Consider the following 25,922-nt stretch of genomic DNA (forward strand, 5'->3'; position numbering starts at 1 on the left):
TATTATGTTCCATTAAAAATGATTTAGTCTTTGATGAACATCTGTTTGGTAATATGTTGTATCCAGATATAGTAAATTAAAGACATATATAAAATTATAGGGAAATGACATCTTCCGTTCCATTATGAGTAGAGCTTTTAAAATGCTATTTGCCACAACCTGTCATCTTGTCATTATGTAGCATTATGTAGCAATTAAAAAATGTATACTCTTCACTTAGAAGTCTTTTAGAAATCTAAAATATGACTTTCTATGGTTTGTGTCTCCATATTGCTTTATTGCCAGTTAAAACAAATCCACATGCTTTGATTCAAAGGTAATAAATTCCTCTTATTTGGAAAAAGGATGTTTATTTTTGTTCTCTCACCCTTAGCAGGTGGTTTCATTTTAGCACACTTCAGAGTTATAATTTCATGCTTATTAAAAACATTTATTTTGATCTACATAGATGAATGAAACTTTTATTTTATTAAATTATTTGCCAAAAAATCTGTGAGTTTTTAAAATGTATTTCATTTGAAGGGTTATTTTAGAGCATTCAAAGAGGATCTAAGGGTGTGGTATTATGCAGTTTTTAAGTAGGTATGAAATGGTTAATTATAGGATTGTTTCTTTAGGCTTATGTATATTGTCCATTATATGCTATAAAATATTTTGAAAGTAAATTTAAAGTATGTTTTATGTAGTTTATTTTTTGGAAAAAAATATTGAAATGACTTATGAAATTCAGTATACTCTCAACATTAATTTATTTTGAAATTTACCAGTTGTCTACTGAACTATTATATGGCAGATATTACTTCAGACTACACTGGTAAATGAAATAATTGACTTTGTAGAACTTTTATTTTAATGGGTGAGACAATTCAAAGCTATAAACCTTAATAAAAATGGCATAGTGCATTCAAAAAGGAAGAGTACAATGGGGAAAAAGAAAAATTCGATCAGGGTGAGAAAAATCAAGGTTGCTAGGCAGGGGATGGGGAGTTAAATCTTTTAATAGAAAGATCAGGGTAGTTACAATGAAGCTGACAATTGAACAAATGTATGGAAAGGTGATGAATTTGCGCAGAACTATCAGCAATAAGGTCACTCCAGACAAAGGAATTGGCTATCTTGAAGGCCATAAGGTTGGATCATGCCTGGCATATCTGAGGAATAGCAAGGAGGCCACTGTGAGTGACTGAAGAGTAGCAAAGAAAGAGGTCACAGAGGTTAAATGAGTGGCTAGATCATGTAAAAGCTTCGAAGTCATTGTAAAACTCTGGCTTTTATATTTGGAAACTTACTGTGTGATAGAATTTCTGCTAATAACTGAGAGTTCAATTGTCCATAAACTTTCAAGGATTCTTATTCTAGTAAGACAGAATAAAGAGAAAGAGTTCATATTTTCACATGGTGTAACAAATGCTCGGAGATACAAGTGTAGGAAGCTATGGGAGCACAGAAGAAGGCACTAAAATCACACCATATATTTGATGACTGTGACTATATATAAATTTGTATTTTCTAGATTTTTTGTAGTCATGGAATCACACAGTATATACTATTCATTGCCTGGCTTTTCTTTTCTCAGCATCATTACTTTGAGAATCTCCAATTGTCTTTGCTCTATTGATGGACATTGATGAACATTTCCACTGTTTTCAATTCTTAAAAATAAAGCTGATATGAAATTCACATACAAGTCCTTGTATGAACATAGGGTTTGTTTTTCTTGGTGAAATGCCTAGAATAAAATGGCTATTTGTGTAACTGCAACATATTTTTCATTTAAAAATTTTTGAAACTATTTTCCAAAGTGGTTGTATCATGATATATGCCAACAACAGTTTAGATTTTTTGTTGCTTCTCAATCTAGCTCAGACCAAGTACAATTAGCCTTTATAATTTTAGCCATTCTAATAGATATGTAAGCATGTCTCATTATGATTTTAATTTGTATTTCTTTAATGTTTAAATGTTGAGAAATTGGCCATGTGCTTATAAGCCATCCATATACTTTTGGTGACATGTCTCTTCCATTATTTCCTTCACATGTAAAATTGGCTACTCTGTTTGGTTATTAGTAAGGTTTTTTATTTTTATTCATATTTAAATAATCAGAGTAGATGTCCATTATCAGATATTTAATTTGCAAATCCCTTCTCCATCTTTATGGTTTCTCAATGGAGCTTTGATAGCTGTGTCTTTCAAGAAATATGCTACTTCTTTCCTGGTACACGGAGGTATGACTAGAACATTATCAATGTTGACCTTTGCAAAGAAAATCATGGCTTAAGATATATGTAGTCTGCAGTTGTTGGGAGTGTTCACCATCCTTGCCTCTAACTCATCTCTCACTGCCCACACATTCAGGTATAGGGGAATATTGATTGACAAAATATTAATTGCCAAATAACACTAGTTAGAGAATAAGAAAAATGCAGGCACCTGATTATATAATATTCCTTAAATAAAATATGTTTTTATAAGTGCTATTGGAAGTAAATTCCTCAATACTTTAATCACACAGAATGATGGAATCCTAGATTTTTTTTCCTTGTATTTACTAAGAAAATGATCATGCCTCAAGTATATTAAAATGGAATAGGGAAAATTAAAAATTGCTTTAAGTCGATTTGCGTGTGTTGTGCGTATGTGAGAGAGAAAGTGAGAGAGAAAGAGAAAGAGAGAAAAAGAGAAAGGGAAAGACAGAGAGGTGGCTGCAGTGAATTGATGAGTTGCAGGATAGATTTTAAAGTTTTTTCTTTTGCTTTCTACATTTCCTTTTCCTTAGGTTCAAGAGAACAATCAGTAATATCTCAGATGCCTGCTGGTAACATCAGCAGAAAGAGTTAGAGGTTCCTAGAAAATTAAAGAAGAGATATAGTTTTCCTGACATAAGAAAAGTCATTTTTTGTCCCCAGCTATTTTCAATGATCTATACCCCACCTGTGTACTTGCCCAAGCACACTTCTTCCAAAAATTCCTGGGAGGTTCTTACAAAGAAATGCAAAAACCTCACTCCTAAGGATTTTGAGGGAACAAGGCAATGGGAAAACTAACAGTCACCACCAGACCAGGAAATAGCCTAAGCTATTGAGACAATAAATCAGTGGTAAAACTCCTAGTGCTATTTCAAAAGCAATCAAGGCCTTTCATTCCTTGTCCCAGAAAATGAGCCCAAGACCCCATCTAGTTTCTATCTGCTCTTGAAGCCTGCAGAGTCCCTTTCCCTTGTCCAACAGTTACCTCTGCTTTATTCTAACGTTGAAGTTTCTGCCCTCGGTGGAATACAAGCTTCATTCAGGTGAACATGCAATACATATTGCACAAATACATATGTGGATGTGCATGCATCCACAACCTTATGACCAACCATACACGGGATAATAAAACTCTCCCTTCTGAGTATTCATCTTAAATACTAAATAAAAATCTCTCTCCTGTTCAAACAGTCAAGGCTTTGGAACTTATTCCCTGTGAACTCCTTGTATGTTGTAAACAAAGATTCCTTTGTTTGACAACTCCACCTGTTTCTGTGATTCACCAAAGACTGACCTCAGTTAGTTCAGTTACTGTAATGTAATATCAAGCATATCTAGTTAGTTGATCATTTTGTTCAAGTCTTACATATCTTACCAATATGATGACCATTTGTCTATGTAATCTTAAAATAAGGGTGTTGAAATTATTTTCCATTTGTCGTCCAAGGTAGAAGTTATGATTTTTGTTCTTAGTTTTTCCCTATATATCCCCAAATCTGTTGTTACGTATTAAAATTCAAGAATTATTATACTCCCGGGGCGCCTGGGTGGCTCAGTGGGTTAGGCCGCTGCCTTAGGCTCAGGTCATGATCTCAGGGTCCTGGGATCGAGTCCTGCATCGGGCTCTCTGCTCAGCAGGGAGCCTGCTTCCTCCTCTCTCTCTCTCTCTGCCTGCCTCTCTGCCTACTTGTGATCTCTCTCTGTCAAATAAATAAATAAAATCTTTAAAAAAAAAGAATTATTATACTCCCTGATGAATTCATCCTTTTACTCTTCTGTAATTTTGACTTGATCTTTATGTCTAATAATGAAATTTGCTTTAAAATCACTTTTCATTATCTTGATATAACCACCAAAGTTATAGTGTGATTAGAGTTAATATAGCATATTTTTTCTTTTACTTTTTAAAGCACTTCTATATTGAATCCTGACAAAGAAACAAAACAACTTTTTAACTCTGGGAGCATCTTTCTAAATTATCTTTTTTTTTTTAATGAAGCAGTAGCAATTTTTGTTAAGGGACCTAAACTGAAAGTAGGTTTAGAAATTTATTTATTTTTTTATTTATTTAGTAAAAGATTTTATTTTATTTATTGACAGCAAGAGAGAGAGAGAGAGAGAGAAGAAGCACACAAACAGGGGGAATCATGTGCAAAGGGAGAGGAAGAAGCAAGCTCCTTGGGGTGCAAGTAGTCCCATGCAGGGCTGGATCCCTGTACACTGGAATCATGACCTCAGCCAAAGGCAAACATCTGCTTAAACAACTAAGTCATCCAGGCACCCCTAGGAAATTTAAAAAAAAAAAAAGACCTTTTAAAAACATTTTGTTTCTTTCTTGTTTTTTTTTTAATATTTTATTTATTTGACAGACAGAGAGACAGGAAGAGGAACTATAAGCAGGGCAGAGGGAAAAGGAGAAGCAGGTTTCCCACTGAGCAGAGAGCCTGATGTGGGGCTCCATCCCAGGACCCTGGGATCATGACCTGAAAAGAAGGGACACTTCTTGGAGGAAGCCACCCAGACACCTCTTTTCTTTGTTTTTAATATATGGCAACTGATGCTTCCCAGCCACGAGGAGCATGTTACCCATTGATTAAATCTTTGATAACAACCTATTTAAAAAGGTGTGTAAATATATACTTACTCAGATTTATACACTTTGTGTTTTCTTCATAGTTTGGGGCTGGACCCCATGGTCACAACACTGCTTCCAGCTTTGCCTTCCCATCTTTTGATACCAGGTATTTGGTCAGCAAAGCAAATTAGTATCAAAATTAATAAGCCCTTGGCACCATATCTCTGGAGCAGGGCTTGCTCTTAGCCAAGGCCCAGAGCAGTTGACCTCCCCTCGCTAGTGCTATAGCCCCAAGGACTAGGTCCCTGCCACCAGAACTCAGTCTTACATGTTATGCTAAGCAGACAAAACCAAACCAGGAAAGCTCCGACAGCTTTCACTGGCCTGCCTCATCTCCAACTCTCTCGACGTCTAGGCAGTACCAGATGACAGGGAGGGGTCTTGGTCCAACATATGGGAGGGAAGGAAGTAGCCACGAGCAAGTACCTGCCTCTCTGTTCCTTTCTTTCATGAGCAGGTTGTAAGGAGGAGGAAGAGGAAGGGGAAGAGAGGTGAACTTCAAGGGGTGAAGGCCTCAGGTAGGCAGCTGGCTCCTGCCAGTAGGAAAGGGACAAAGGAGAAGGCAGTGAGTCTTGCAGGGAGGGTGGGGGGTAAGGGTTACAGCTTATGACGGAATCTGGACAGGAGTAATAGGGATACTAGTCATTTGAGTCCACCATTGGCAAGCTGGGCTGGGTGTCAGGGCAGATAGGCCTCCCTGGGCAACGGCACATGAGAGAAGGTGGAATTCTTCTCTGAGGAGCAGGTGAAGCTTTGGGTGTTGGGAAAGCATAGACAGTATTGTTCCAGGGCCAAGGACAGGTCCGGGTACTCCTGGTTGGAGGTCAAGGCCACAGTATGATCCAGGTCTTCTACCAGCAGCTTGAAGGTGCCACATGCCAGCCACCCCTCATTATTGTGTATAACTCTCTGGTGCACTTATTGGCTTATCCATCAAATGACTCCTTCAGCAGCTTGAAAACCACCTCCACAGGCACTCCAGGATATGGGAGGCTTCCAGAGTGAAAATTTTGCACAGGATCACCCCCAAAAAACCAGAAGTCACTCTGGTGGATGTAGATCTGGTCAAACATGGCCTTAGGGACCATCCACTTCACAGGCAGTCCACTGTTGGTTCTCATTTTATAGTAACTGATGTGGTGATATCTCTGGCAAGGCTGAAGTCTGAGATCTTCATCATGTTGTCCTTTGTCACCAGCACTTCCCTGGTGGCCAGGTCTTGGTGTATGCACTTCTTGGAGGCAAGGTACTCCATGCCTCAGGCTACCTGGTAGGCAAAGTATACCGGGTGCTTGGAGGAGAGTTGCTCTGCTGCATTGTGGCTGATATTGTAACAGTACTCCAGGTCAGGAGGCCTCTGGGCCTGCAGGTACTCCTGTATGTTGTCTTTGGAGGCATATTCCATGATAGTGTACGAAGGACCATCCTGTGTGCAGGACCCAGCAGGTTGATGGTGTCCTTGTGCTGTCCAATCATCTTCATCATCTCCATTTCTGAGATTAGGTTTGACAGGTCTTTCTCTGCTGCATCTGACTTCAACATCTTCACAGACACTTTAGTCAAATGGTTGGATTTGTCTTTGTCCAGCCCAATGGCCTCCTCCAACACCACTTGCCCAAAGTAGGCCTCTCTTAGGGGTCTGCCTAAACTGCCTACAACCAGCCTGCCTCAAGGCAGTTATGAACTCTAGATTATCCTCAAAAACATTAAACCACAAGCTAAAAATTCTCTTCACTAGGTCTCTGTCGCAGGTCTAATTTTCTTATCTTTCATCATTTATCTTTTTCCTAATTCTTATTTTCAGTATAGTTTATTTGGCTTCCAGGTGTTTCCCCGGGTTTCTGTATGCTGTTTCATAGGGAAGAATTATCCTGTCATAAAATTATTTCTTGAGCATTCATTACATCTCTCGGTTAAAATGGGTTCTTTTATGGTTTTGATTCATTTGAGTTTTCTCAAAATGGGAAGAATTTTCAAAATGGTGTTTTCCTCAAGGTTCAGAGTATGTCTTAGCCTCATCTTTACTCTTTTTGAAATTCACTTTTCAAATTCTTGTCCCTCTTTTTATCTTTTTAAATTAAAATGTTTTATTTTTACTATTTTTTTATTTGAGTGTAGTTGATAGTCAGTGTTACATTGGTTTCAGGTTTTCAATATCTCCATACATTATTCTATGATCACTACAAATATAGCCGCCATCTGTCACCATATAACACTATTATAATATCATTGACTATATTCTCTACACTGTCCCATATCTCTTTTTAAAATCTCTGATTTTTATGTTTTCTGTTATTCCAGTTTTCGACCATCATTTTACTTGGTTACTTTAATAAAATATGCCTGATTACACACTCTATGCTGAAAACCATAGCATTTGATTTATAGTAGTCTTTTTCTTCTTCTTCTTCTTCTTCTTCTTCTTCTTCTTCTTCTTCTTCTTCTTCTTCTTCTTCTTCATTAACATATAATGTATTATTAGCCCCAGGGGTACAGGTCTGTGAATCACCAGGTTTACACACTTCACAGCACTCACCACAGCACATACCCTCCCCAATGTTCATAACCCCACCACCCTCTCCCTAACCTCCCCACCCCCCCCCCGGCAACTCTCAGTTTGTTTTGTGAGATTAAGAGTCTCTTATGGTTTGTCTCCCTCCCGATCCCATCTTGTTTCATTTACTCTTTTCCTGTTCCCCAAACCCCCCACATTGCACCTTTATTTCCTCACTCAGGGAGATCATATGATAGTGCCTTTCTCTGGTTGACCTATTTTGCTAAGCATAATACCCTCCAGTTCCATCCATGTCAACGCAAATGGCAAGATTTCATTTCTTTTGATGGCTGAGTAGTATTCCATTGTGTGTATATATATATATATATATATATATATATATATATATATATATATTTCATTTGTTGATGGACATCTAGGTTCTTTCCATAGTTTGGCTATTGTGGATATTAATGCTATAAACATTTGGTGCACGTGCCCCTTTGGATCATATACAGTCTTCTTTACCTCTATCAGAACCCCAGGAAGCTTTATTTATTTATTTACTCACATAAACAGATGATCCAACACAACGTTTTTTGATGTTCCAATGTATTATAATGTCTTACTGCTTAACACTATGCTTACTGCTCTCTTTCACTGTCTGACTAAATCCTCATCATCACTATGCCATTTAATGAGAAAGAACATTTGAACTCAGAGTTCTCTCCATATCAGGGAATGAAGACTCCACCCTTCTGTTTGTGCAGGTAAAATAAATGTTGATGTCTGTCCTGCACATACCCCATCCTGTTCACCAGAATATTCACCATCAAAATATATACACAATGAAAACCATACCTCACCACTTCTATTACCACCCAGCATGCTAAAAACACCATCATATGTTCCTGAATTATTGACTTGATTGATAACCCCACTTCCACACATACTGCACTCCTTTCTCCATGCAAATTTATTTTGGTACAGCAATTTAACCTAAAAATCAAGTCATATGATTTTATTCTGCTGTTGAAAGACTTTTGGTATCTTCCCCTTTCATATTAAATAAAAACTGAAGGCGTTTCAATGTACTAGAAGGTCATACATCAATACGTTCTTCCTCTCTCCACCACTATGAACTCCTCATTGGCCTCCTTGCTTTTCCTCAAAAGTAACAGACAAGCTGTTCACACAAAGTCTATATACTTACTTGCTCTGCCTAGAGCAATCTTTTCCTTTAATATTTGTATAACACTCTCCTTCACTTCCTGGGTCTTTGTGCAAATAACATCTCATAAATGAGATATAACCACCCAAAACAAAATAAAATTAACTTTCATCCCAGCATTCCCCAATGGCTTTTACCTTTCTTGTATTTCTTTGTATCACTTATCACCATCAACCATCAATCATTATTCTATTACTGGTTTATTTTCTTATTTGAGACAGAGAGAGAGAGAATTGGGAGGGTGCGCAGAGGAAGAAGAAAACACCCCACTGCCTAGAAAGCCTGCTGGGGAGTTACATCCCAGGACCCTGAGATCATGACCCAAGCCAAAGGCAGTCACTCAATGGACTGAGCCACCCAGGTGCCCCTCTATTATTGGTTTATTTCACTATTATATTTCAAAAGAATGTGAGCTCTTTGTGGTCAGGTATTTTATATGTTTTATTAATTGAAGTATTCTCAGAAAGGTAGCTGGCAGATTGTAAGGGCTCACTAAACTGTATTTTGTTGTTATTATTGGGCTCCTTTATGGGCTTTACCTCTTACGCTAGAAGTCTATCCTTCAGATGTAAGCGATAAGAATAGAGCCCTGCTGCCTGTTCAAATGTGTAAAAAGCCTGTATTAAGTGGATATTTTAAAAGCTAAATGAATGGCTTAATAGTTGTATATAGGGGGAAAGGGAACATATTTTCCACAGTTTAGAAGTGGAGTTCTTTTATAGAGTTCTTGTACAAGCCTACACTATGGAACGATAATGGGCAGTTGTACATTACAATTATACAAACACTTTGGTAATTTATATCCTTTTTTTGTAATTCTTGACTGGATCATTTAATTCCTTAGGAGCATTATAGCATTTCAACTTTTCATGTTCAATAAACTTATTGGGGTTGCTACCTTTTTTATTCAAATGGAGAAATAGTCATGATTTAATCTAAATAAAGTGTTATTGATTGTGTTGTTTTCTAGGAATGAGTCGCACATGCTAGTTTAAAAGTTTTGTTAAAGTCCCAAGTCTGTCACTGATAAAAGCCTTTTGTAGATTAGTAACTTGATCAAAACGGAAAAGTTATGTAACACCAATTGTTATACTATCTTTGTTTCCATCTTGCATTGTAATAACACCCATCTTAACTCTATTTAAGACAAATCATTGCCAGATGGATTTCTGGCATTGATTGCAGGATATGAAATCTAGTATAACTAAAAGTTTTTGGTTTTAGTAGCATATAAATCAATTTAGAAAAATATATGTATTTGAATATAAGATAAAGTTTTAAATTATTTGGCAATAATAAACTAAACTTTTTTTTTGTAAATTTTTATTTTCTAAAATTTCATTGAGCTCTCTTGCAATAAGAAACAAGTTACAAAAAATTAAGGTTTATTTACCCCAATTCAAAATTATTAGGAATATAATCATAGAGGTTGAAGTATTTAAAATATTGAACCCAAAATGTTTTATTAGGTAAATTCATGAATGCTGAGCATTCACTGTTAAAATATACTAATACTATTGATAGACTGGTAGAAGTCTAAAATCAAATATTTATTAAATATTTATATCCATATCTTTTCATAGCTTGGTAATTCATTTCTCTAGCATTAAATAATATTCCATTGTTTGCATGTACTACACTTTCTTTGACCTTTCACTTATGGAAGGATATCTTGGTTGCTTCCAAGCTTTTGTCAGTTATGAATAAAACTACTATAGACATCTTTGTGGGTATAGATTTCATCTTCTTTGGATAAATACCAAGAGCTGCTACTGCTGAATCATCTGGCAAGAATATGTTTAGTTATGTAAGAAACTGCCAAGTTGTTTTCCATTCTTTATTCTCAATACACATGGAAAAACATTCCTGTTGCTCCACATCCTCACCAACATTTCATGTTCTGTTGTCAGTGCTCTGGATTCTGGGTATGTACTGGTGTCTCTTTTTTGTTTTAATTTGCATTTTCCTGATGACATGTGATGTGAAGCATCTTTTTATATGCTTATTTGCCATCTGTAATATTTTCTTTGGTGAGGTATCTGCTAAGGTCTTTGGCTCATTTTTAATCCGGTTTTTCCCCCATTGTTGAGTTTTTAGGGGTCTTTGTGTATTTTTGATTAACAGTCCTTTGCCAGATGTGTATTTTGCAAATTTTTTTTCATAGTCTGTGCTTTGCCTTTTCATTCTCTTGGCATTGTGTTTCACAGAGTAGACATTTTTAAATTCAGTGCTTGTGTTTTTTAGCTAAAGTTATTGCGAAAACCAAGGTCATTTAAATTTTCTTCTATATTACCTTCTACATGTTTCATGTTTAGGTTTATAATCCAATCTGAGTTCATTTTTGTGAAGAGTGTAGGATATCTGCCTGGATTTATTTTATTTTATATTTTTAGATTTAGCTTCACCATTGCTACAGAACCATTTGTTTAAAAGATTGTATTTTGCTCTCTTGTATTGCTTTTGCTTTTCTATTATATATAAAATATAATTGATAATATATATTCTGTTGCTTTAATCTAGTCTCTCTGTGGTATTACAATATCATGCTTACAATTATCGTTATGGTAAACTTTTTTTTAAGATTTTATTTATTTATTTGACAGAGAGAGAGATCACAAATGGGCAGAGAGACAGCCAGAGAGAGAGATGAGGAGAAGCAGGCTCCCTGCTGAGCAGAGAACCCAATGCGGGACTCGATCCCTGGCCCCTGGGATCATGACCTGAGCCGGAAGGCAGAGGCTTAACCCACTGAGCCACCCAGGCGCCCAATCGTTATGGTAAACTTTGAAGTCAGTCCTCAGTCTTTGTTCTCCTTCAACACTATGTTGACTATTGTGAGTCTTTGCCTCTCCATATAAACTTTAAAATAAGTTTGTTAATATTAAAAAAAAAGAACTTGCTGGTATGCATTAATTGTATAGATAAACTTGGAAACCAGTGACCTCTTGAGCTTAGCAGGAGATAGACCATGGACATCAGTTGTCACAGTGGTGCCTCTGGCAGAACCTATTGCAAATCCCTAGGCAAAATGACACCTCAAGGATCTGAGAGAATGTCTAAGAAGTACTTGATACATCCCTTGGGTATGGTTTATTGAAGTGTCCACCTGTCTGAAAGCTGGGGAATCTAGATAAGGGAGGGAAAATTAGTTATGATAAAACATATCAACAAACATCAATAAATTTTGTAAAACTAATTGTCATGGCTCATATACAATATGACCAACAGAGGGACCATCAGAAGGAAAGCATCAGTTATGTTTATTGTGAAATTTTTTATTCAAAATAAAGCAATGTGAGGGGAAGACACAATGAGAAAATTACCAGTTTTTAAATGGTAAACATCTTACAAAATGGAATAGGTTTTATATTCTAAGTAGTATATTGAAAAGTAAAACATTGGGGCGCCTGGGTTGCGCAGTGGGTTGGGCTGCTGCCTTCAGCTCGGGTCATGATCTCAGGGTCCTTGGATTGAGCCCCGCATCTGGCTCTCTGCTCCGCAGGGAGCCTGCTTCCCCCCCCTCTCTCTCTGCCTGCCTCTCTGCCTACTTGTGATCTCTGTCTCTCAAATAAATATATAAAATCTTTAAAAAAAAAGAAAAGAGAAGTAAAACATTAAAAAATAAAATTTCAATGAAAAAAATTATTTAATTTTAAAAAAAGGTTAAAAATAGCAGAACCATTTTTCTTATAACTGGAAAATACACTGTATATACATCTATCAAAATAACTTGTCATGGGGGAGCCTGGGTGGCTCAGTAGGTAAAAGCATCTGCCTTCAGCTCAGGTCATGATCCTAGGATCCTTGGATCGAGGCCCACATCGGGCTCTCAGCTCAGCAGGGAGCCTGCTTCCTCCTCTCTCTCTCTGCCTGACTCTGCCTAATTGTGATCTCTGTCAAATAAATAAATAAAAACTTTTATAATAAATATTTGAAAAAATAACTTGTCATGTGTGAAATCAGGAGCATATGGAAAAAAATAATATCTGAGGACAATACTTCTGCCATGTTTTGTGCCTTGCTAATATTTTTAAACAGTCAGGCAACTTTTAGCCTTATTGAAATACCTGCTAAGATACCTGCAGTGCCTTTTGGAGCCCTATGACTATAAAAATTAATTGCAAATATTCAAAATGTTTACTATGGTGTCACTATTTAGGGCCACCACCAAGTATGTTTCAGAAGTAAGCATAACTGTTACTCTTCCATAAGGCAAAAGGGCATATTTTCAGGAGTTCCATCTGCTGTACCAGGAGGTGAATCAAGTAATGATTTTTGTCTATAAAATAATTCACTTTTCAATCTAACATTCCTCATTCCACATTATAATAATAAAAACTAGGAGGAGACTAAAACAAACAAACAACTACAACTACAACAACCAGCTTTTCCCACAGTGGAAAAGTAAATATAACCTTAGGAGTAGCCTGAAATTTATTTTTAAATATTTTTAAGATAAACGTTTTTGTTAGAAAACCATATATTTTATATTACTAAGAAATAACAGGCAACGTTTTATTAACTTCTAAAAAGTCTAGTTACTTGTATTTATCTATTAAGTCATCTCTTTATGAAGTAGAACATGATCACACCTCTTGTATCTACCCAAGTTTGTATGCTTTGGTTGTTTTATGTTTGCTATTTCCTTGCTTAATTTTTACAATATTTGATACATAATAGTATCTTTAAGTCCATCTATGGTTTCACAGAATTTGTTTGAACTTCATAAAAATGTACCATACTTTTTGCACTGTCCTTGTTTTACTTCTCTATTAGCTTTCCAAGTTTTATTCACTTTAGAGTGTGTAGCTATCATTTATTTTTACTCCTCCATAATGCTATGTTTACAAATTTGTATTTATCTGTACTTTTAAAAATATCTTAATTATATACCATTTCTCATCTCACGTAACACTCATGTTACTTCTACACTTATCAGATATTATGTAACGGAAAACCACAACTCAGCAACAATAGAACACCATTTTTCAAAATTAAATGGCTTACCAGAATTCTTTAATTCTATCCTTTATTTGTATTAGATGACCCTTTATTCTGGTATTTGGCATTGTTCATATGGAGGAAAGCTTATAAGTTGATATTCCATAAATAGAAGGATTTATTATGATTGATTAATTATTTTCATTTAGAATGCATAGAATATGGTTGATTTAATATTTCTTTCTTACTCTCTGCCTGGAACATAGTGCTATCTATACAATAGCCACTAAAATATTAAGTTAATTACCTAGACTTTAAACTGCATATTAATAGGAATAGCATACAGAACTCTTCTCAGATTGGGACACCTGGGTGGCTCAGTCAGTTAAACGCCTGAGCCTTTAGCTCGGGTCATGATCTTAGGGTCCTGGGACTCAGTTCTGCAACAGATTTCCTGCTTAGCCGGGAGTTTGCTTCTCCCTCATCCTGCTGCTCCCCCTGCTTGTGCTCTCTCTCACTCTCTCTCTTACAAATAAATAAAATTAAAAAAATAAATTCTTCTCAGATAGCTAATATAGAATATCGTCTTTGTATTCATCAAAGGGAAAGTGCCATATAATAATGAAATCCAGACTACTTCAAATTCACTTTTTAACCAGTAAGAAAGTACTGGAAACAAGCCAAAAATGTCTTCAATGAATTAAAGAAATAGATTGATTTTCAATATCTTAATGTTTCTACTGTTAAATTGCAAGATTTTTATACTAGATATCAGTGTAAATATTCATTATACAAGGATATTCTAAAAATAAACCCGAGAAAACTACTTGATATATATGATGACAAAAACGAGTTTGACCAATGTCAGTTTGGGTAAAATTTACAACACCTACCACCTGAAACTCTTTTTTTTTTTTTTTAAAGATTTTATTTATTTATTTGTCAGAGAGAGAGTGAGCGAGAGCGAGCATAGGCAGACAGAGTGGAAGGCAGTGTCAGAAGCAGGCTCCCTGCGGAGCAAGGAGCCCGATGTGGGACTCGATCCCAGGACGCTGGGATCATGACCTGAGCCGAAGGCAGCTGCTTAACCAACTGAGCCACCCAGGCGTCCCCACCTGAAACTCTTGTTCTATATGGTGCCATCTTGTGATGCTGGGCAGCGGCAGTGAGACACAGCTCCCAGTCAGCTAGAAGATTACAGGGGTGAACACCTGATATTCTTACAAGCATTCTATATATAGAATATATATATAGAATATATATATTCTTCTTTTTTTAATGTAATATTTAATAAATTGCATGTGATATTTGATACTTTGTTATAAAATAGGCTTTGCTTAAGATGATTTTGCCCAAATGCAGGCAAATGTAAGTGTTCTGAGTATGTTTAAATAAGCTTAAGGTAAGCTATTGTATTTGATTGTTTAGGGGTATTAAATGCATTTTCAATTTTTTATGTGTTTCTCTGTACATAGCCCCCTTGTAAGCTGAGGAACATCTCTATATGTATATGTAGCCTTGGTATGGCTTACATATTATTGGCATGAAACATCTAGAACAGTACGTGTGCCATAGAATTGTCTACAACATCAAACAAGTTTCTTGAAAACTTGTGCCAAAGGGGTTATGTCTTTAAGGATTCTTATTTCAGAAGGGTTCTCTCAAACGTAAGATTTTTCAGAAGTTAAGTGAAAATCTGACCAAACTAAACATTTTTCCATTTTCCCTAGTGAGCAAAGATAGCTAAAATCTATCTGCCATTTTCAACACTGTACTCAACGATTGTAATTCTAATTTAAGAACAGATTATTTATATCAAAACCACATGTTGGCCTAATCTTATACAATATTCATAAGTCACACTCAGACCCTTGGACACTTTTATTTGTTGAGTCTATATGGTACTACGGACATTCATCTTTTTTGACCTCATAGCTTCATGTATGTCTATACTTTTGAAAATACATGCATCATAGTTCCATTGTAAAATGTCTGGGTTATAAAATGTGCTATGCTATCAAAATGGTAATAAGAACATACAAATGACCTGATGTAATGAACTGGACCAGATTGCCAGATATCACATTGCATACCAGAAAGATTCAGTGGTAAGTTTTAAAATGGCCAGCTATACACTGACTGAATTATAACTCATTTAGCTTCTTTCTTTGTGTACAGTATTATACATTAGTCAGTATTATAGTAGATAAGTACTTTGGACAGATGTAAATATGCTGTAATAAAAAATGTTTTTCTTCTTTCTTTTAGTCCTTTTTACTTGTAAGACTAGCCACAAATACCACGCCTCCCCCAAAATAATTTGCAATCCAAATTTATCTCTAAATGAATTTATTGCACAGAAAAATATGTATATATATATATATATATACACTTACAGAAGACATGTTCAAAAATAGTTACACAACAGCAGGGCCCTAAATGTAAGCAGTATAGTTGTTTTGTTTTGTTTTGTTTTGTTTCTTTTAAAAAAAGAGGTTATGTGAAATATTAGGATTTTATTTCCAGGCGTAGTATTTCAAGACAGTTAACTACACCTATGGTGTCAACAGCCTCTTGTTGGCAGTATGATTTTATTGGCTCCATGGAATAACAGCAAGAATTTACTATTGCTTCTTTCTTTTATGACACACACAGAATAAAAAAATTGACACATTTGCTCAAGACCAACCAGAATCCTTTTAACCTATCAAAATTGATGGGAGGCCTTCACTGCCAAAGTCACTGCTGGGTTTTCACAATTCATTGCAGACAATGTGCTACTCCCATTATGATAAAGGAGAGAAGAGTCATAATCAGGGAAGAAAGCTAGATTAATACTTGTAATTATCATTGAATTATTTAGCCTGCTATAGGATTATTATTATTAGTGCCATTTGATAATTTTCTCTCATTATATTAAACACAACTGTGAGTAATTACCCTACCTAATATTTCTCTGTATTGGCTGACTAGCTAGCAAACATTCATGAAAATATCCATTAGCCACACATATAAAATGCTGCATTATGATGCTGTTGAATCAGAACATACCACTACCTGATCCTGTAGCTCTTTGAGGATTTGCAAATCAATTAATTCTATCTTTGTTGGATTCTTCCCATACAATTAGAAAATTTATAATCGAGTCCATGAACATTATTAGTTTTACCATTTTAAACCAGCAATCACACTTTGATTTTTACAACAAAAGCAGAAATATAAACACACACATTTGGATCAGTTTTCTGTTAGTCTGTCTGGACTTCAAAATCCTATTCCTCAAGATGATGCACACCAAAGTTCTGGATTAAACAAGAAATTAGATGGCACCTGAACACTTGGTTTAATATTCTCAAAAGGACTATGCAACTTCTTTCTTACATTAAGACATTGTTTTACAAAGATCCACACTTTTATAATGTTAGTATTTTTAATAATCAATAAAGTCAATTAATCATGATTAAAAATCAAACATAAAAATTTCTACTTTTTGCTTTTGCCCCCTCCATTTAGAACTTATTTATAGCCTGATAATTCAAAGGTCCCTATGTTTATGAAAATCTGGACAGAAATAGCTCTAAGATCCCATTCAGAACTTGATATTAATCTAAGTCTTTTGGCTCCATTTATCCTGAGAGCAAAGAGTAGGACAAAGGATTTGAGTACTGTTAGTTTATCTGGGAGATTATCCAAGGTAGAAAAGAATGGGAAAGTGATACAGTGAAGAAGCAACTTTGTCAAAGAGGTACATTGTTGATATAATTGTTGTGGATAGAAAATGAAGGCTTGCTTTTACTGAAAGGTCCTGAGAAACTTCTTTAAGTTGTCCTCATGAAGACCTGAAAACTGACAATTTTACCTATGGTTCTTATTTCCACTTCACTGAGAGCTGTCCTCAGAGGACATTAACTCTCCTACACTTTTGGGTTGTGTTGGAGACATTCCAAAATGAGAGAGAGAACATGAGATCCTATCAGTGTTAAGTAACTGCAATTTCCCATGGAACTATCCACCACAGGTTTGGCTATAATCAGGAGTTGGGCCTTGATATCAGAGGGATTTGAGGCAGTATCATTTTAGGTTAATCATTATATCTGAAATTTCCAAAAACTTCAACTGATGAAACTTTGATTATAAATCTATAAATATAACAATATATCTACAGTATTCAAATTATTTTCATAGAAATACACAAACAAAGAATCAATTGACTAATATTTAAATGTTACAAAATACTGAACTGAAAGAATTTGGTCATATAACAACGTGTAAGAAGTAGAACTTAGGTTTAGGTTAGAAGTCAGGATGCATTTGGGACTCAGTTAAGAAATTGAATGGAGGGACGCCTGGGTGGCTCAGTGGGTTAAGCCGCTGCCTTCGGCTCAGGTCATGATCCCAGGGTCCTGGGACCGAGCCCCAAATCAGGCTCTCTGCTCAGCAGGGAGCCTGCTTCCTCCTCTCTCTCTGCCTGCCTCTCTGCCTGCTTTTCATCCCTCTCTCTCAAATAAATAAATAAAATCTTAAAAAGAAATTGAATGGATGTCTGACTATCTTATAGGTTTGCTAAAAATCAGTGACTTTGTATTCACGTGTGGCTATGCAGGAATTTTTAACTTTCTCTAAGAAGTTATTAGATTTGATTATATAATGGCAGTAAAGAATGGGGAAAAGCAAAGTACAAACCCCATAAAGACAAAGACACTGAGTATGAGAAAAGAGTAATAGATAAGAAGAATCAATGCATTTGAGGAAAATGGGAATTGAAATACACAATGATTGTTGATTTTTTTAGATGGAGAAAACAAAACTAGCTTGCAAGAAGGAAATAACAGAAGACATGCTGTGATGTGATACAGAATCCTGGAAAAGGCAGTAACGTGGAATAAAGGAGTAGGGAGAGCATATCAGGTAATTTGGATAGGAAGGAGTTAGGAGATAATTGCTTGATAAATTTTATATGGCCCACTTAAATGCACAGATTTCTCTTCTTTAATTTATATGGAGAACAGGGTGTCCTTTCTCTTCCCTTTCAGAGCACCCGAGGTGTACTCTTTCAGACTGAAAACCTAAAAAGCTCAGGACTCAGTTGCTTAAGCACAGCTGAGAGGACATATTTCAATTAAGATTTACAGTTTGCTGTAGGTAGTAGACTGTCAAAAGTGGTTTAACCATATTTTTCATTTAACAAGAAGACTACAGAGAGTGTTTTCTGGTGTTGGTTCAGAGTCTTAAGAAAGTCAAGTGAACTATCTTAGAGGTTTTCATGGCTTTTCATTCACAGTTGCAAAAATGTAATGTGTTGGTTCAGAGTCTTAAGAAAGTCAAGTGAACTATCTTAGAGGTTTTCATGGCTTTTTATTCACAGTTGCAAAAATTGCTGTTGGAGTTCTCACTATTAAGCCCACATTTCTGGCAGAAAGATAGAGGTAAAAGAGAATGATATCTTGTACGACTGATACTTTGTCATAAGGTTACAATGTAACTAGAAAAGAGACAATAAAATATTTGATGTTGTTTTAAGTTTCCTTGTTGTCAATCCCTCAGTGCTTTCTGATATTAAAGGAAAGAGTAGATGGATATTGACCTGGCAACTATCAACACCTGTCAGTCTCTCTTGGATAACCAATATCTCTATAATCTCTTCTTCCCACACTGTGCCATCTCAAGTTACTGCACCAAGATAAAATTACAATGATTTTCAGTTGTTCCAAATGGACAGAATAACCTTCCTTATGATATCATGTCTTATAAGATAGATAATTGGCTTGCTACCAATATACCCAGATGTGACTGTGGAAGAGACAGGAAAAAAAATAATAATATTTATTTATTCCTTGGGTTGACCCTGTTTACACAGATGCATTACTATTAGAAAAGGTTGGTTTGGGACATTGGAATGAATTTACTTAATGGGTCTGTATGTAATTGGGTTGGAGGAAATTTTTAATTTCTACAAAAATTATTAGAATTCGATCTTATTCTCTTTTGTTGATTTTCACATGTTAACAAAGCCAACGTTTTTGTCTAGCAGACAAGATCTTAAATCCTAACAAAACTCAATTTTTTCCTTTTTTTTTTTAAAGTTTGAGAGCCTCATGTTCTCTCATGCTGCTTTAAATACAACTCAAAAAAACAAAAGGAGCTAAATGGGGCAGTAAGACCAGACTTTTTATTTTATTTTATTTATCTTATTTTTAATTAAAAAATTAAAGATTGTATTTATTTATTTGAGAGAGAGAGAGAGCATGAGTGGGGCAGGGGGATGTAGCTGCAGAGAGAGACTGAGAAATATACTCCCTAATGAGCAGGAAGCCCGAAATGGGGCTCGATCCCAGGATCCTGACTGAGATCATGACCAGAGACAAAGGCAGATACATGTGCAAAATCCCTTTTTTTCTGGGAAACAATACTTTACAAGATATGTTTGAAAAAGTACTGGGGAATCAACTTTAATCGGAGATACAAAAATTTAATTGACTTTTGTAAAGCTACAGGGATCCAAATGATGGGAATCCCAGCCCGTTTAGGTTGTGGACCACAGAGTATTCTTCTCTGTAATATTTTATTTTCTTCCATGTCTACTAACTCCAGTCCAAGTTCACTGATCTCTTTTTAGATAGTGCAAAACATGGCAAAGAATACCAAACAAGTGCCCAATATTCTACATTTATTACATCATTTCTAACATATAGAAGTGTGTTATCAAGGCTGGTTCTGTGAACAAACCTAGTTATGCTAAAGTGTGTTTTGTTCTCCAAGAAATTAAATGCATGGTTATCACACAATTATAAAATACTTGTGTCAAGAATTTTTATTCAAAAATTAATAAGAGAAGCAGATATTAAAACTAGTTCACATGGTTATTTGGGATATAAGCAGAGTTGTGCAGCAGAAGTGCTCTGGGCCCATAATTTGGGTTATAGAATTTATGTTTTCTAATGAAAAATCACTAACTTGCATTATTGTTAACAAGAATCCTGTGCATTACCATCAGTTTTCTCCATTATAACCTCTTGCTCTACAGTTTGTAAATAACTTTGTCAATAGCAAGCTAATAAACGGGGTGACTCCAATGGATTGAGATAATCTCTAGAGTTTCTGCTACATAATGAACAGGACTCCATTGAAAGGACACCTAAGAATTTATTTTGCCCCAAAATTTGATCACTTTTTTCACTGTCCTTACCTATTTTCCAAACCTAGTCCTTTTGCTTCACCTTTCAGTCTACGGACAACCCTGTATCTGACTGACTTGTTAATTCTGGGAATGTCTTGCAGATTAATTTGCTTGCCCGAGGTGGTTCCTCTAATTGATGTCTAAGAACCCTAATTAGTTAAGAAAACTTTTTTTTAACATTTTCATTGCTATTTATTATTATTATTATTATTGCTAATATCTCTATTATAAATAATTCACAAGGGCATCTTTCTGACAAAAGACAAAGAGCTGGCTACTAGTAGAAAAAGTACATTTAACTCTGTCAGTGAAAGTGGTAAAGGGATTTGAGAAAATAAGGCAAAGCAGTGGAATTATGTGTTAAAACTTTAAATATTATAGACACATTTACTTAATTTCTAATACTGTTGTTGCTTATAATTAAATAAGATGTTTTCCATGAACCACGCATTACAGCAAATATATTGTTTATACAGATTAAATTTTCATCAAAAGGGATGCCTGGGTGGCTCAGTTGGTTAAGCAGCTGCCTTTGGCTCAGGTCATGATCCCAGCGTCCTGGGATCGAGTCCCGCATCGGGCTCCTTGCTCGGCCGGGAGCCTGCTTCTCCCTCTGCCTCTGCCTGCCATTCTGTCTGCCTGTGCTTGCTCTCTCGCCCACTCTCTCTGATAAAGAAATAAAATCTTAAAATAAATAAATAAATTTTCATCAAAAAATTGTAAGTGTATTTTATTGTAGGATATGATAAGCATTTTGCAGATGAGAAAAGTGAAATTTAGAAAAGTATGTCTTTTCAAATCCCTCATACAATATCTGGCCTAGATAGAAGGATATACTATCACAATTGAGGAAGATAATTGAGATTACTTAAAATGATAAACTTTACTGTATAGGGTTTTTTACAAGTTTGCCACAGATTCAGATTCTTTTAAAATATATATCTATTTTGTGTAAAGAGAATGCACTGAGAAGTAAAAAGAAAGTGATATATCAGTGCTACCAACTAATGGCTATAATATCATCACCTTATTTATGAACAATGAAACAGTGTGCAATATTTAAATAAATTTAAATAAATTCCTATTTATTTTATATATTTATAAATTTAAATAAATTTCTATTTATTTATTATTAAAGAAATTCCTCTAACAAACAGTATGTTTTGAAGGTTGCTAGCAGGAAAGTGTTGTACGACATGGAAGTAATCAGAAAATGTGATCTAAAATTCTGCTTTCAAGGGCCCCTGGGTGGCTCAGTGGGTTAAAATTCTGCTTTCAAGAAGCTATCACAGTAAGTACTGAGCATTAGCTATTATATGCTATGGATGAATAACTGAAATCTACATTTGAAACTAATGGTACACTATATGTTACCTAATTGAATTTTAAAAAGTTAATAAAAAAACCACTATTTTATAAAACAATATTCCCAACAGGCTCTTTTGCTTTAAAATACTCACTTTGTAATGAGAGTCATTACTTTTGTCTAGCCAATTCTTACAGCACTGTTTATCCCTTCCCTGCTTTATCCCTTCCCAGTATCAATAAAGGCTCACTTGGGTTACCTAGAAGCCATGAGAAAGCTTGTAATAGATCTGGCTGGTTTTCACCAGCAATTTGACCACCATGTGCACAGGGAAGTCTATTGATAAAGGCTTTATTGCAATAAGTTGCAAATACATGGATGATTTTGAATTCTCTTTCTTGAGGTCTTGTTTCATGATAATAAATTTAGGGTGGCTTATTGGAATGGATGTTATTAACATATCTTCATAGTTATAAGCACATGGAATTGTAAAATAGATGAACGAATGTGGCATTACTGACAACTGTCCTCATTTTGAAATCAAATTACAGTGTACTAAGATGAGGAAGCAAAGCAGATTTGGGATTATGAGTGAAATAATTTAAAAAAGTCTTGGGGTATGATCAGACTATTGGGTAATTCAGTAGAAAAATGTCAACTGATTGAGATTCTGTGTTCCCTGATTTCAGAGAGAAGTTAAGATAAATAAGTAACACGAGGAGACTAGGAAGCCAAACATAAGTGATAATTTTGTGCCAGGGTGTGTTTACATCTGTTTATCTTCTTGCTTTACCACTAAGGTTGCTCCTAGAGGAGAGTTTAAATATGTGTTGGAGCTAATCTCTGTGGATTACACAAGAAACCACATCCTACAGCTCTCCCTGAAACACCCCTTATGATTTCAATGTAATTTGGTTTTTGCATTTTTAGAAATAACAAAATACTTTGCAAACTCATCTACTTTATTACCATCACAAGTGAGTCAGCTGACTCCACATTTTAACACAGTGACAGTCACAGAGAATGGAGGAATGAGTAGAGTTATCAATATATGTGCTTTTAAGAAGTATGACAGGGTAGCAGCTATTTCCAGGAACCAAAACATGGGTCAGCAGCTGTGCAGGAAAAGTGATGGAATAAATGACTCATTTCAGAGGAGTTCTATAACATATTAGTTCTATAATGTATCTTCAGCCCCCAATTACCCGCTTTGATCTAAAGATAAGGATTTACAGTTAAGGTCCCATTTATGATTTGACTGGTGTGGTCTGAATCATTTTTACTATTGTTTTGACTATTACTTGAAACCTATAGTAGTACTTGGGATATGTGTTGTGTATTCTGTGAACATGTGCTATTTTTAGATTAGATCATTTCTGTCTCGAACCCCTGTTCATTTCTTTGTTTTTGTTTATTTGATAGTGGTTTCAGTAAATGGATATATCTGAAAAATTGCAAAGCCACTATTAAAACAAGTTATTATTATATATAGCATGGAATTGCACATTCCTCCTTTGAATCCGACAGAGCTTCACCATATCCTTAACAATTTGGGAAAAACATGCTATTATTTTTCTTTATAAAATTTCTCCTGTTAGGCTGTGATGGTTGTCATCAGCAGTAACTCCTCTGAAGGCTTTGTCAAAAGAGTTGAAAAAATTGGAAAGGTGTGTGAATGAAGCTGTTTGCTGAATATAAAGAAAAGAGCATTGAAGTACAATTCACACTCTTACTTCTCCTTCTATGCTTTCAGATGTTTGTCATTTGAAAATTTTGCTTCTAGAAGAGATGCCCTATATAATTCTTACTTTAAGGAGCAAGTTGCTTTTATAATTTTTTTATTATTCTACCATTCCAGTATTTCCATTTAAATTAAATTCAATACCATTTAAAAAAAATCAAAAGTGCAGCCAGTATTCAATTCCTGGGCTAAATAATTTTAGAAAGCTTTGTGTTATTGAACCTACAGGGTTTTTCTGTAGTTTTAACTCTTTCTTTCTGTGATTTTTCCCATTAGTCACGTAAGTGACTGCAATATAACAGACATTGAGGATAAAGAAGGACTGAATAGAACAATCCTTGGCCTCATGAAGTTGAGAATCTAGCAAGGGAGTCAAACAATTCAATCATTCAGTGACAATTTATTGAGTGCCTGGCCTAAAATGAGCACAACAAAACCCCAGGTCAGAGGAATCATTTTAATGGGAGAGATAGATAATAGGTAAGCCAACTTTAAAAAAAAAAATCGTACTGCTTTTTCTTTAATAGAGATGCATATTTGAACTAAATAAGCACATTTTTAAAAGAGCAGTGATTGAGAAGAGGTTTTTAAACTGAGTGGTCCGAAAGGGCCTCCCTGAAAAAGTCTGTTTTGAACAGATTTCTGAATAATATCAGCTAGGAAGCTGCGTAAAAATCTCAGGGATGGGTGATTTTTCCAGTCGAAAAACTGTAAAGGCTCCAAAGTCACAATAGAGCTATAAGTTTCTCTAATAAAGTAACTTCTGACAAAGAATGAGAAGAAATAACTAACCCAGGTTTGAAAGAAAAGGGACAGACTTTCTATGGAATTCATATTTAATTAAAGCTCTAAAGGACAAAAATACAATAGAGCAAAATTCTGGTCACGCTGATATACCTAACGAAAATTCATAAACAAGGTGTGGGTAGCAAAGAGTGTGTGGGAATGTTGGTAAGAACAGTGGGGAAGAGTCATCCCTGAACATGTTCTTAAATGAAGCAATTCTTGGGTTGTATTAAAGGTTAAATTGGAGTTTGCCTAAGTGATTAGAGAAGGATGCCTCAGCTTATGGAAGTTCAAAGCCATAAAGATGTGATAAACTACTGCAGATATTTTCATGTATATTTGTTGTTGCTTCTAGTAATGGTGATCTAAAAACTCCTACTTAAGACAACTAAAAATCCAGACAAAATAGCTTTTAAAGTTAAAAATATCAGAATGATTATAAAAATAAGTGAGGGATTACTGGGCCAAAATACGAAATACAATGAGAGCCTAGAGATATATGCCCTGAAGCCATTTTAGCTATGAGAGCATTTGAAACTGCTAAAACACACTGAGCTGTGTTGTTCATAGACTCTTGATACTAGAGAAACAAATCCAGCAGCAATCAAATTTGAGGACTTTGGTACAACCCAAATTTAAGTTGAGATCCCCAAAGCACAAGGAGAAGCAGAAATAAGACTATAGCCTACCTTGCCTTCTGTGTAAACTGAGAAAGCCAATCACTGAATTTGGAGTATGATTGTCTTGTAGAGTCTCAGATATAAGAGAAAATCCTACCAAGGAGGACCATACCGTTATTATAGCTCTTAATTATCCCTACTCAATAAGAGTTTCAAATATAATGTCTTGAACATAGCAAAATGTAACAAAGCACACAAAGAAAAACCATTAACAAGATTTGATAGACAAAATGGGATTAAGTATGATGTTAAAATGATCAATAAAGATTGTAAAATGGCTTGATTACTCTGCTCAAAGAAATGAGAGGGGAAGCAAATTGAACAAAAAGCTGACACTAAAAATGATATTGAGAAAGGTTTTATAAATGAACCAAATGGATACTCTAGAACTTTAAAGATATGACAGCTAATTTAAGATACCACAGGGGTGCCTGGGTGGCTCACTTAATTAAACCTCCAATTCTTTTTCCTTTTTTTTAACACCTTAATTTTATTTTATCTCTTTCAATTTGGCTCAGGTCATGATGTCATGGTTGTGAAATAGAGCCCAGAGTTGGGCTCTGTGCTGAGCCTGGAGCCTGCTTAAGATTCTTTTCCCTTCTTTTTCTATCCCTCCCTGCACTCTCACTTGCTCACTCTCTCTTGCTTGCAAATAAATAGATAGATAGATAGATAGATAATA

Source organism: Mustela nivalis (assembly GCF_964662115.1).
Source record: "Mustela nivalis genome assembly, contig: HAP1_SCAFFOLD_363, whole genome shotgun sequence".
NCBI classification, from domain to species: domain Eukaryota; kingdom Metazoa; phylum Chordata; class Mammalia; order Carnivora; family Mustelidae; genus Mustela; species Mustela nivalis.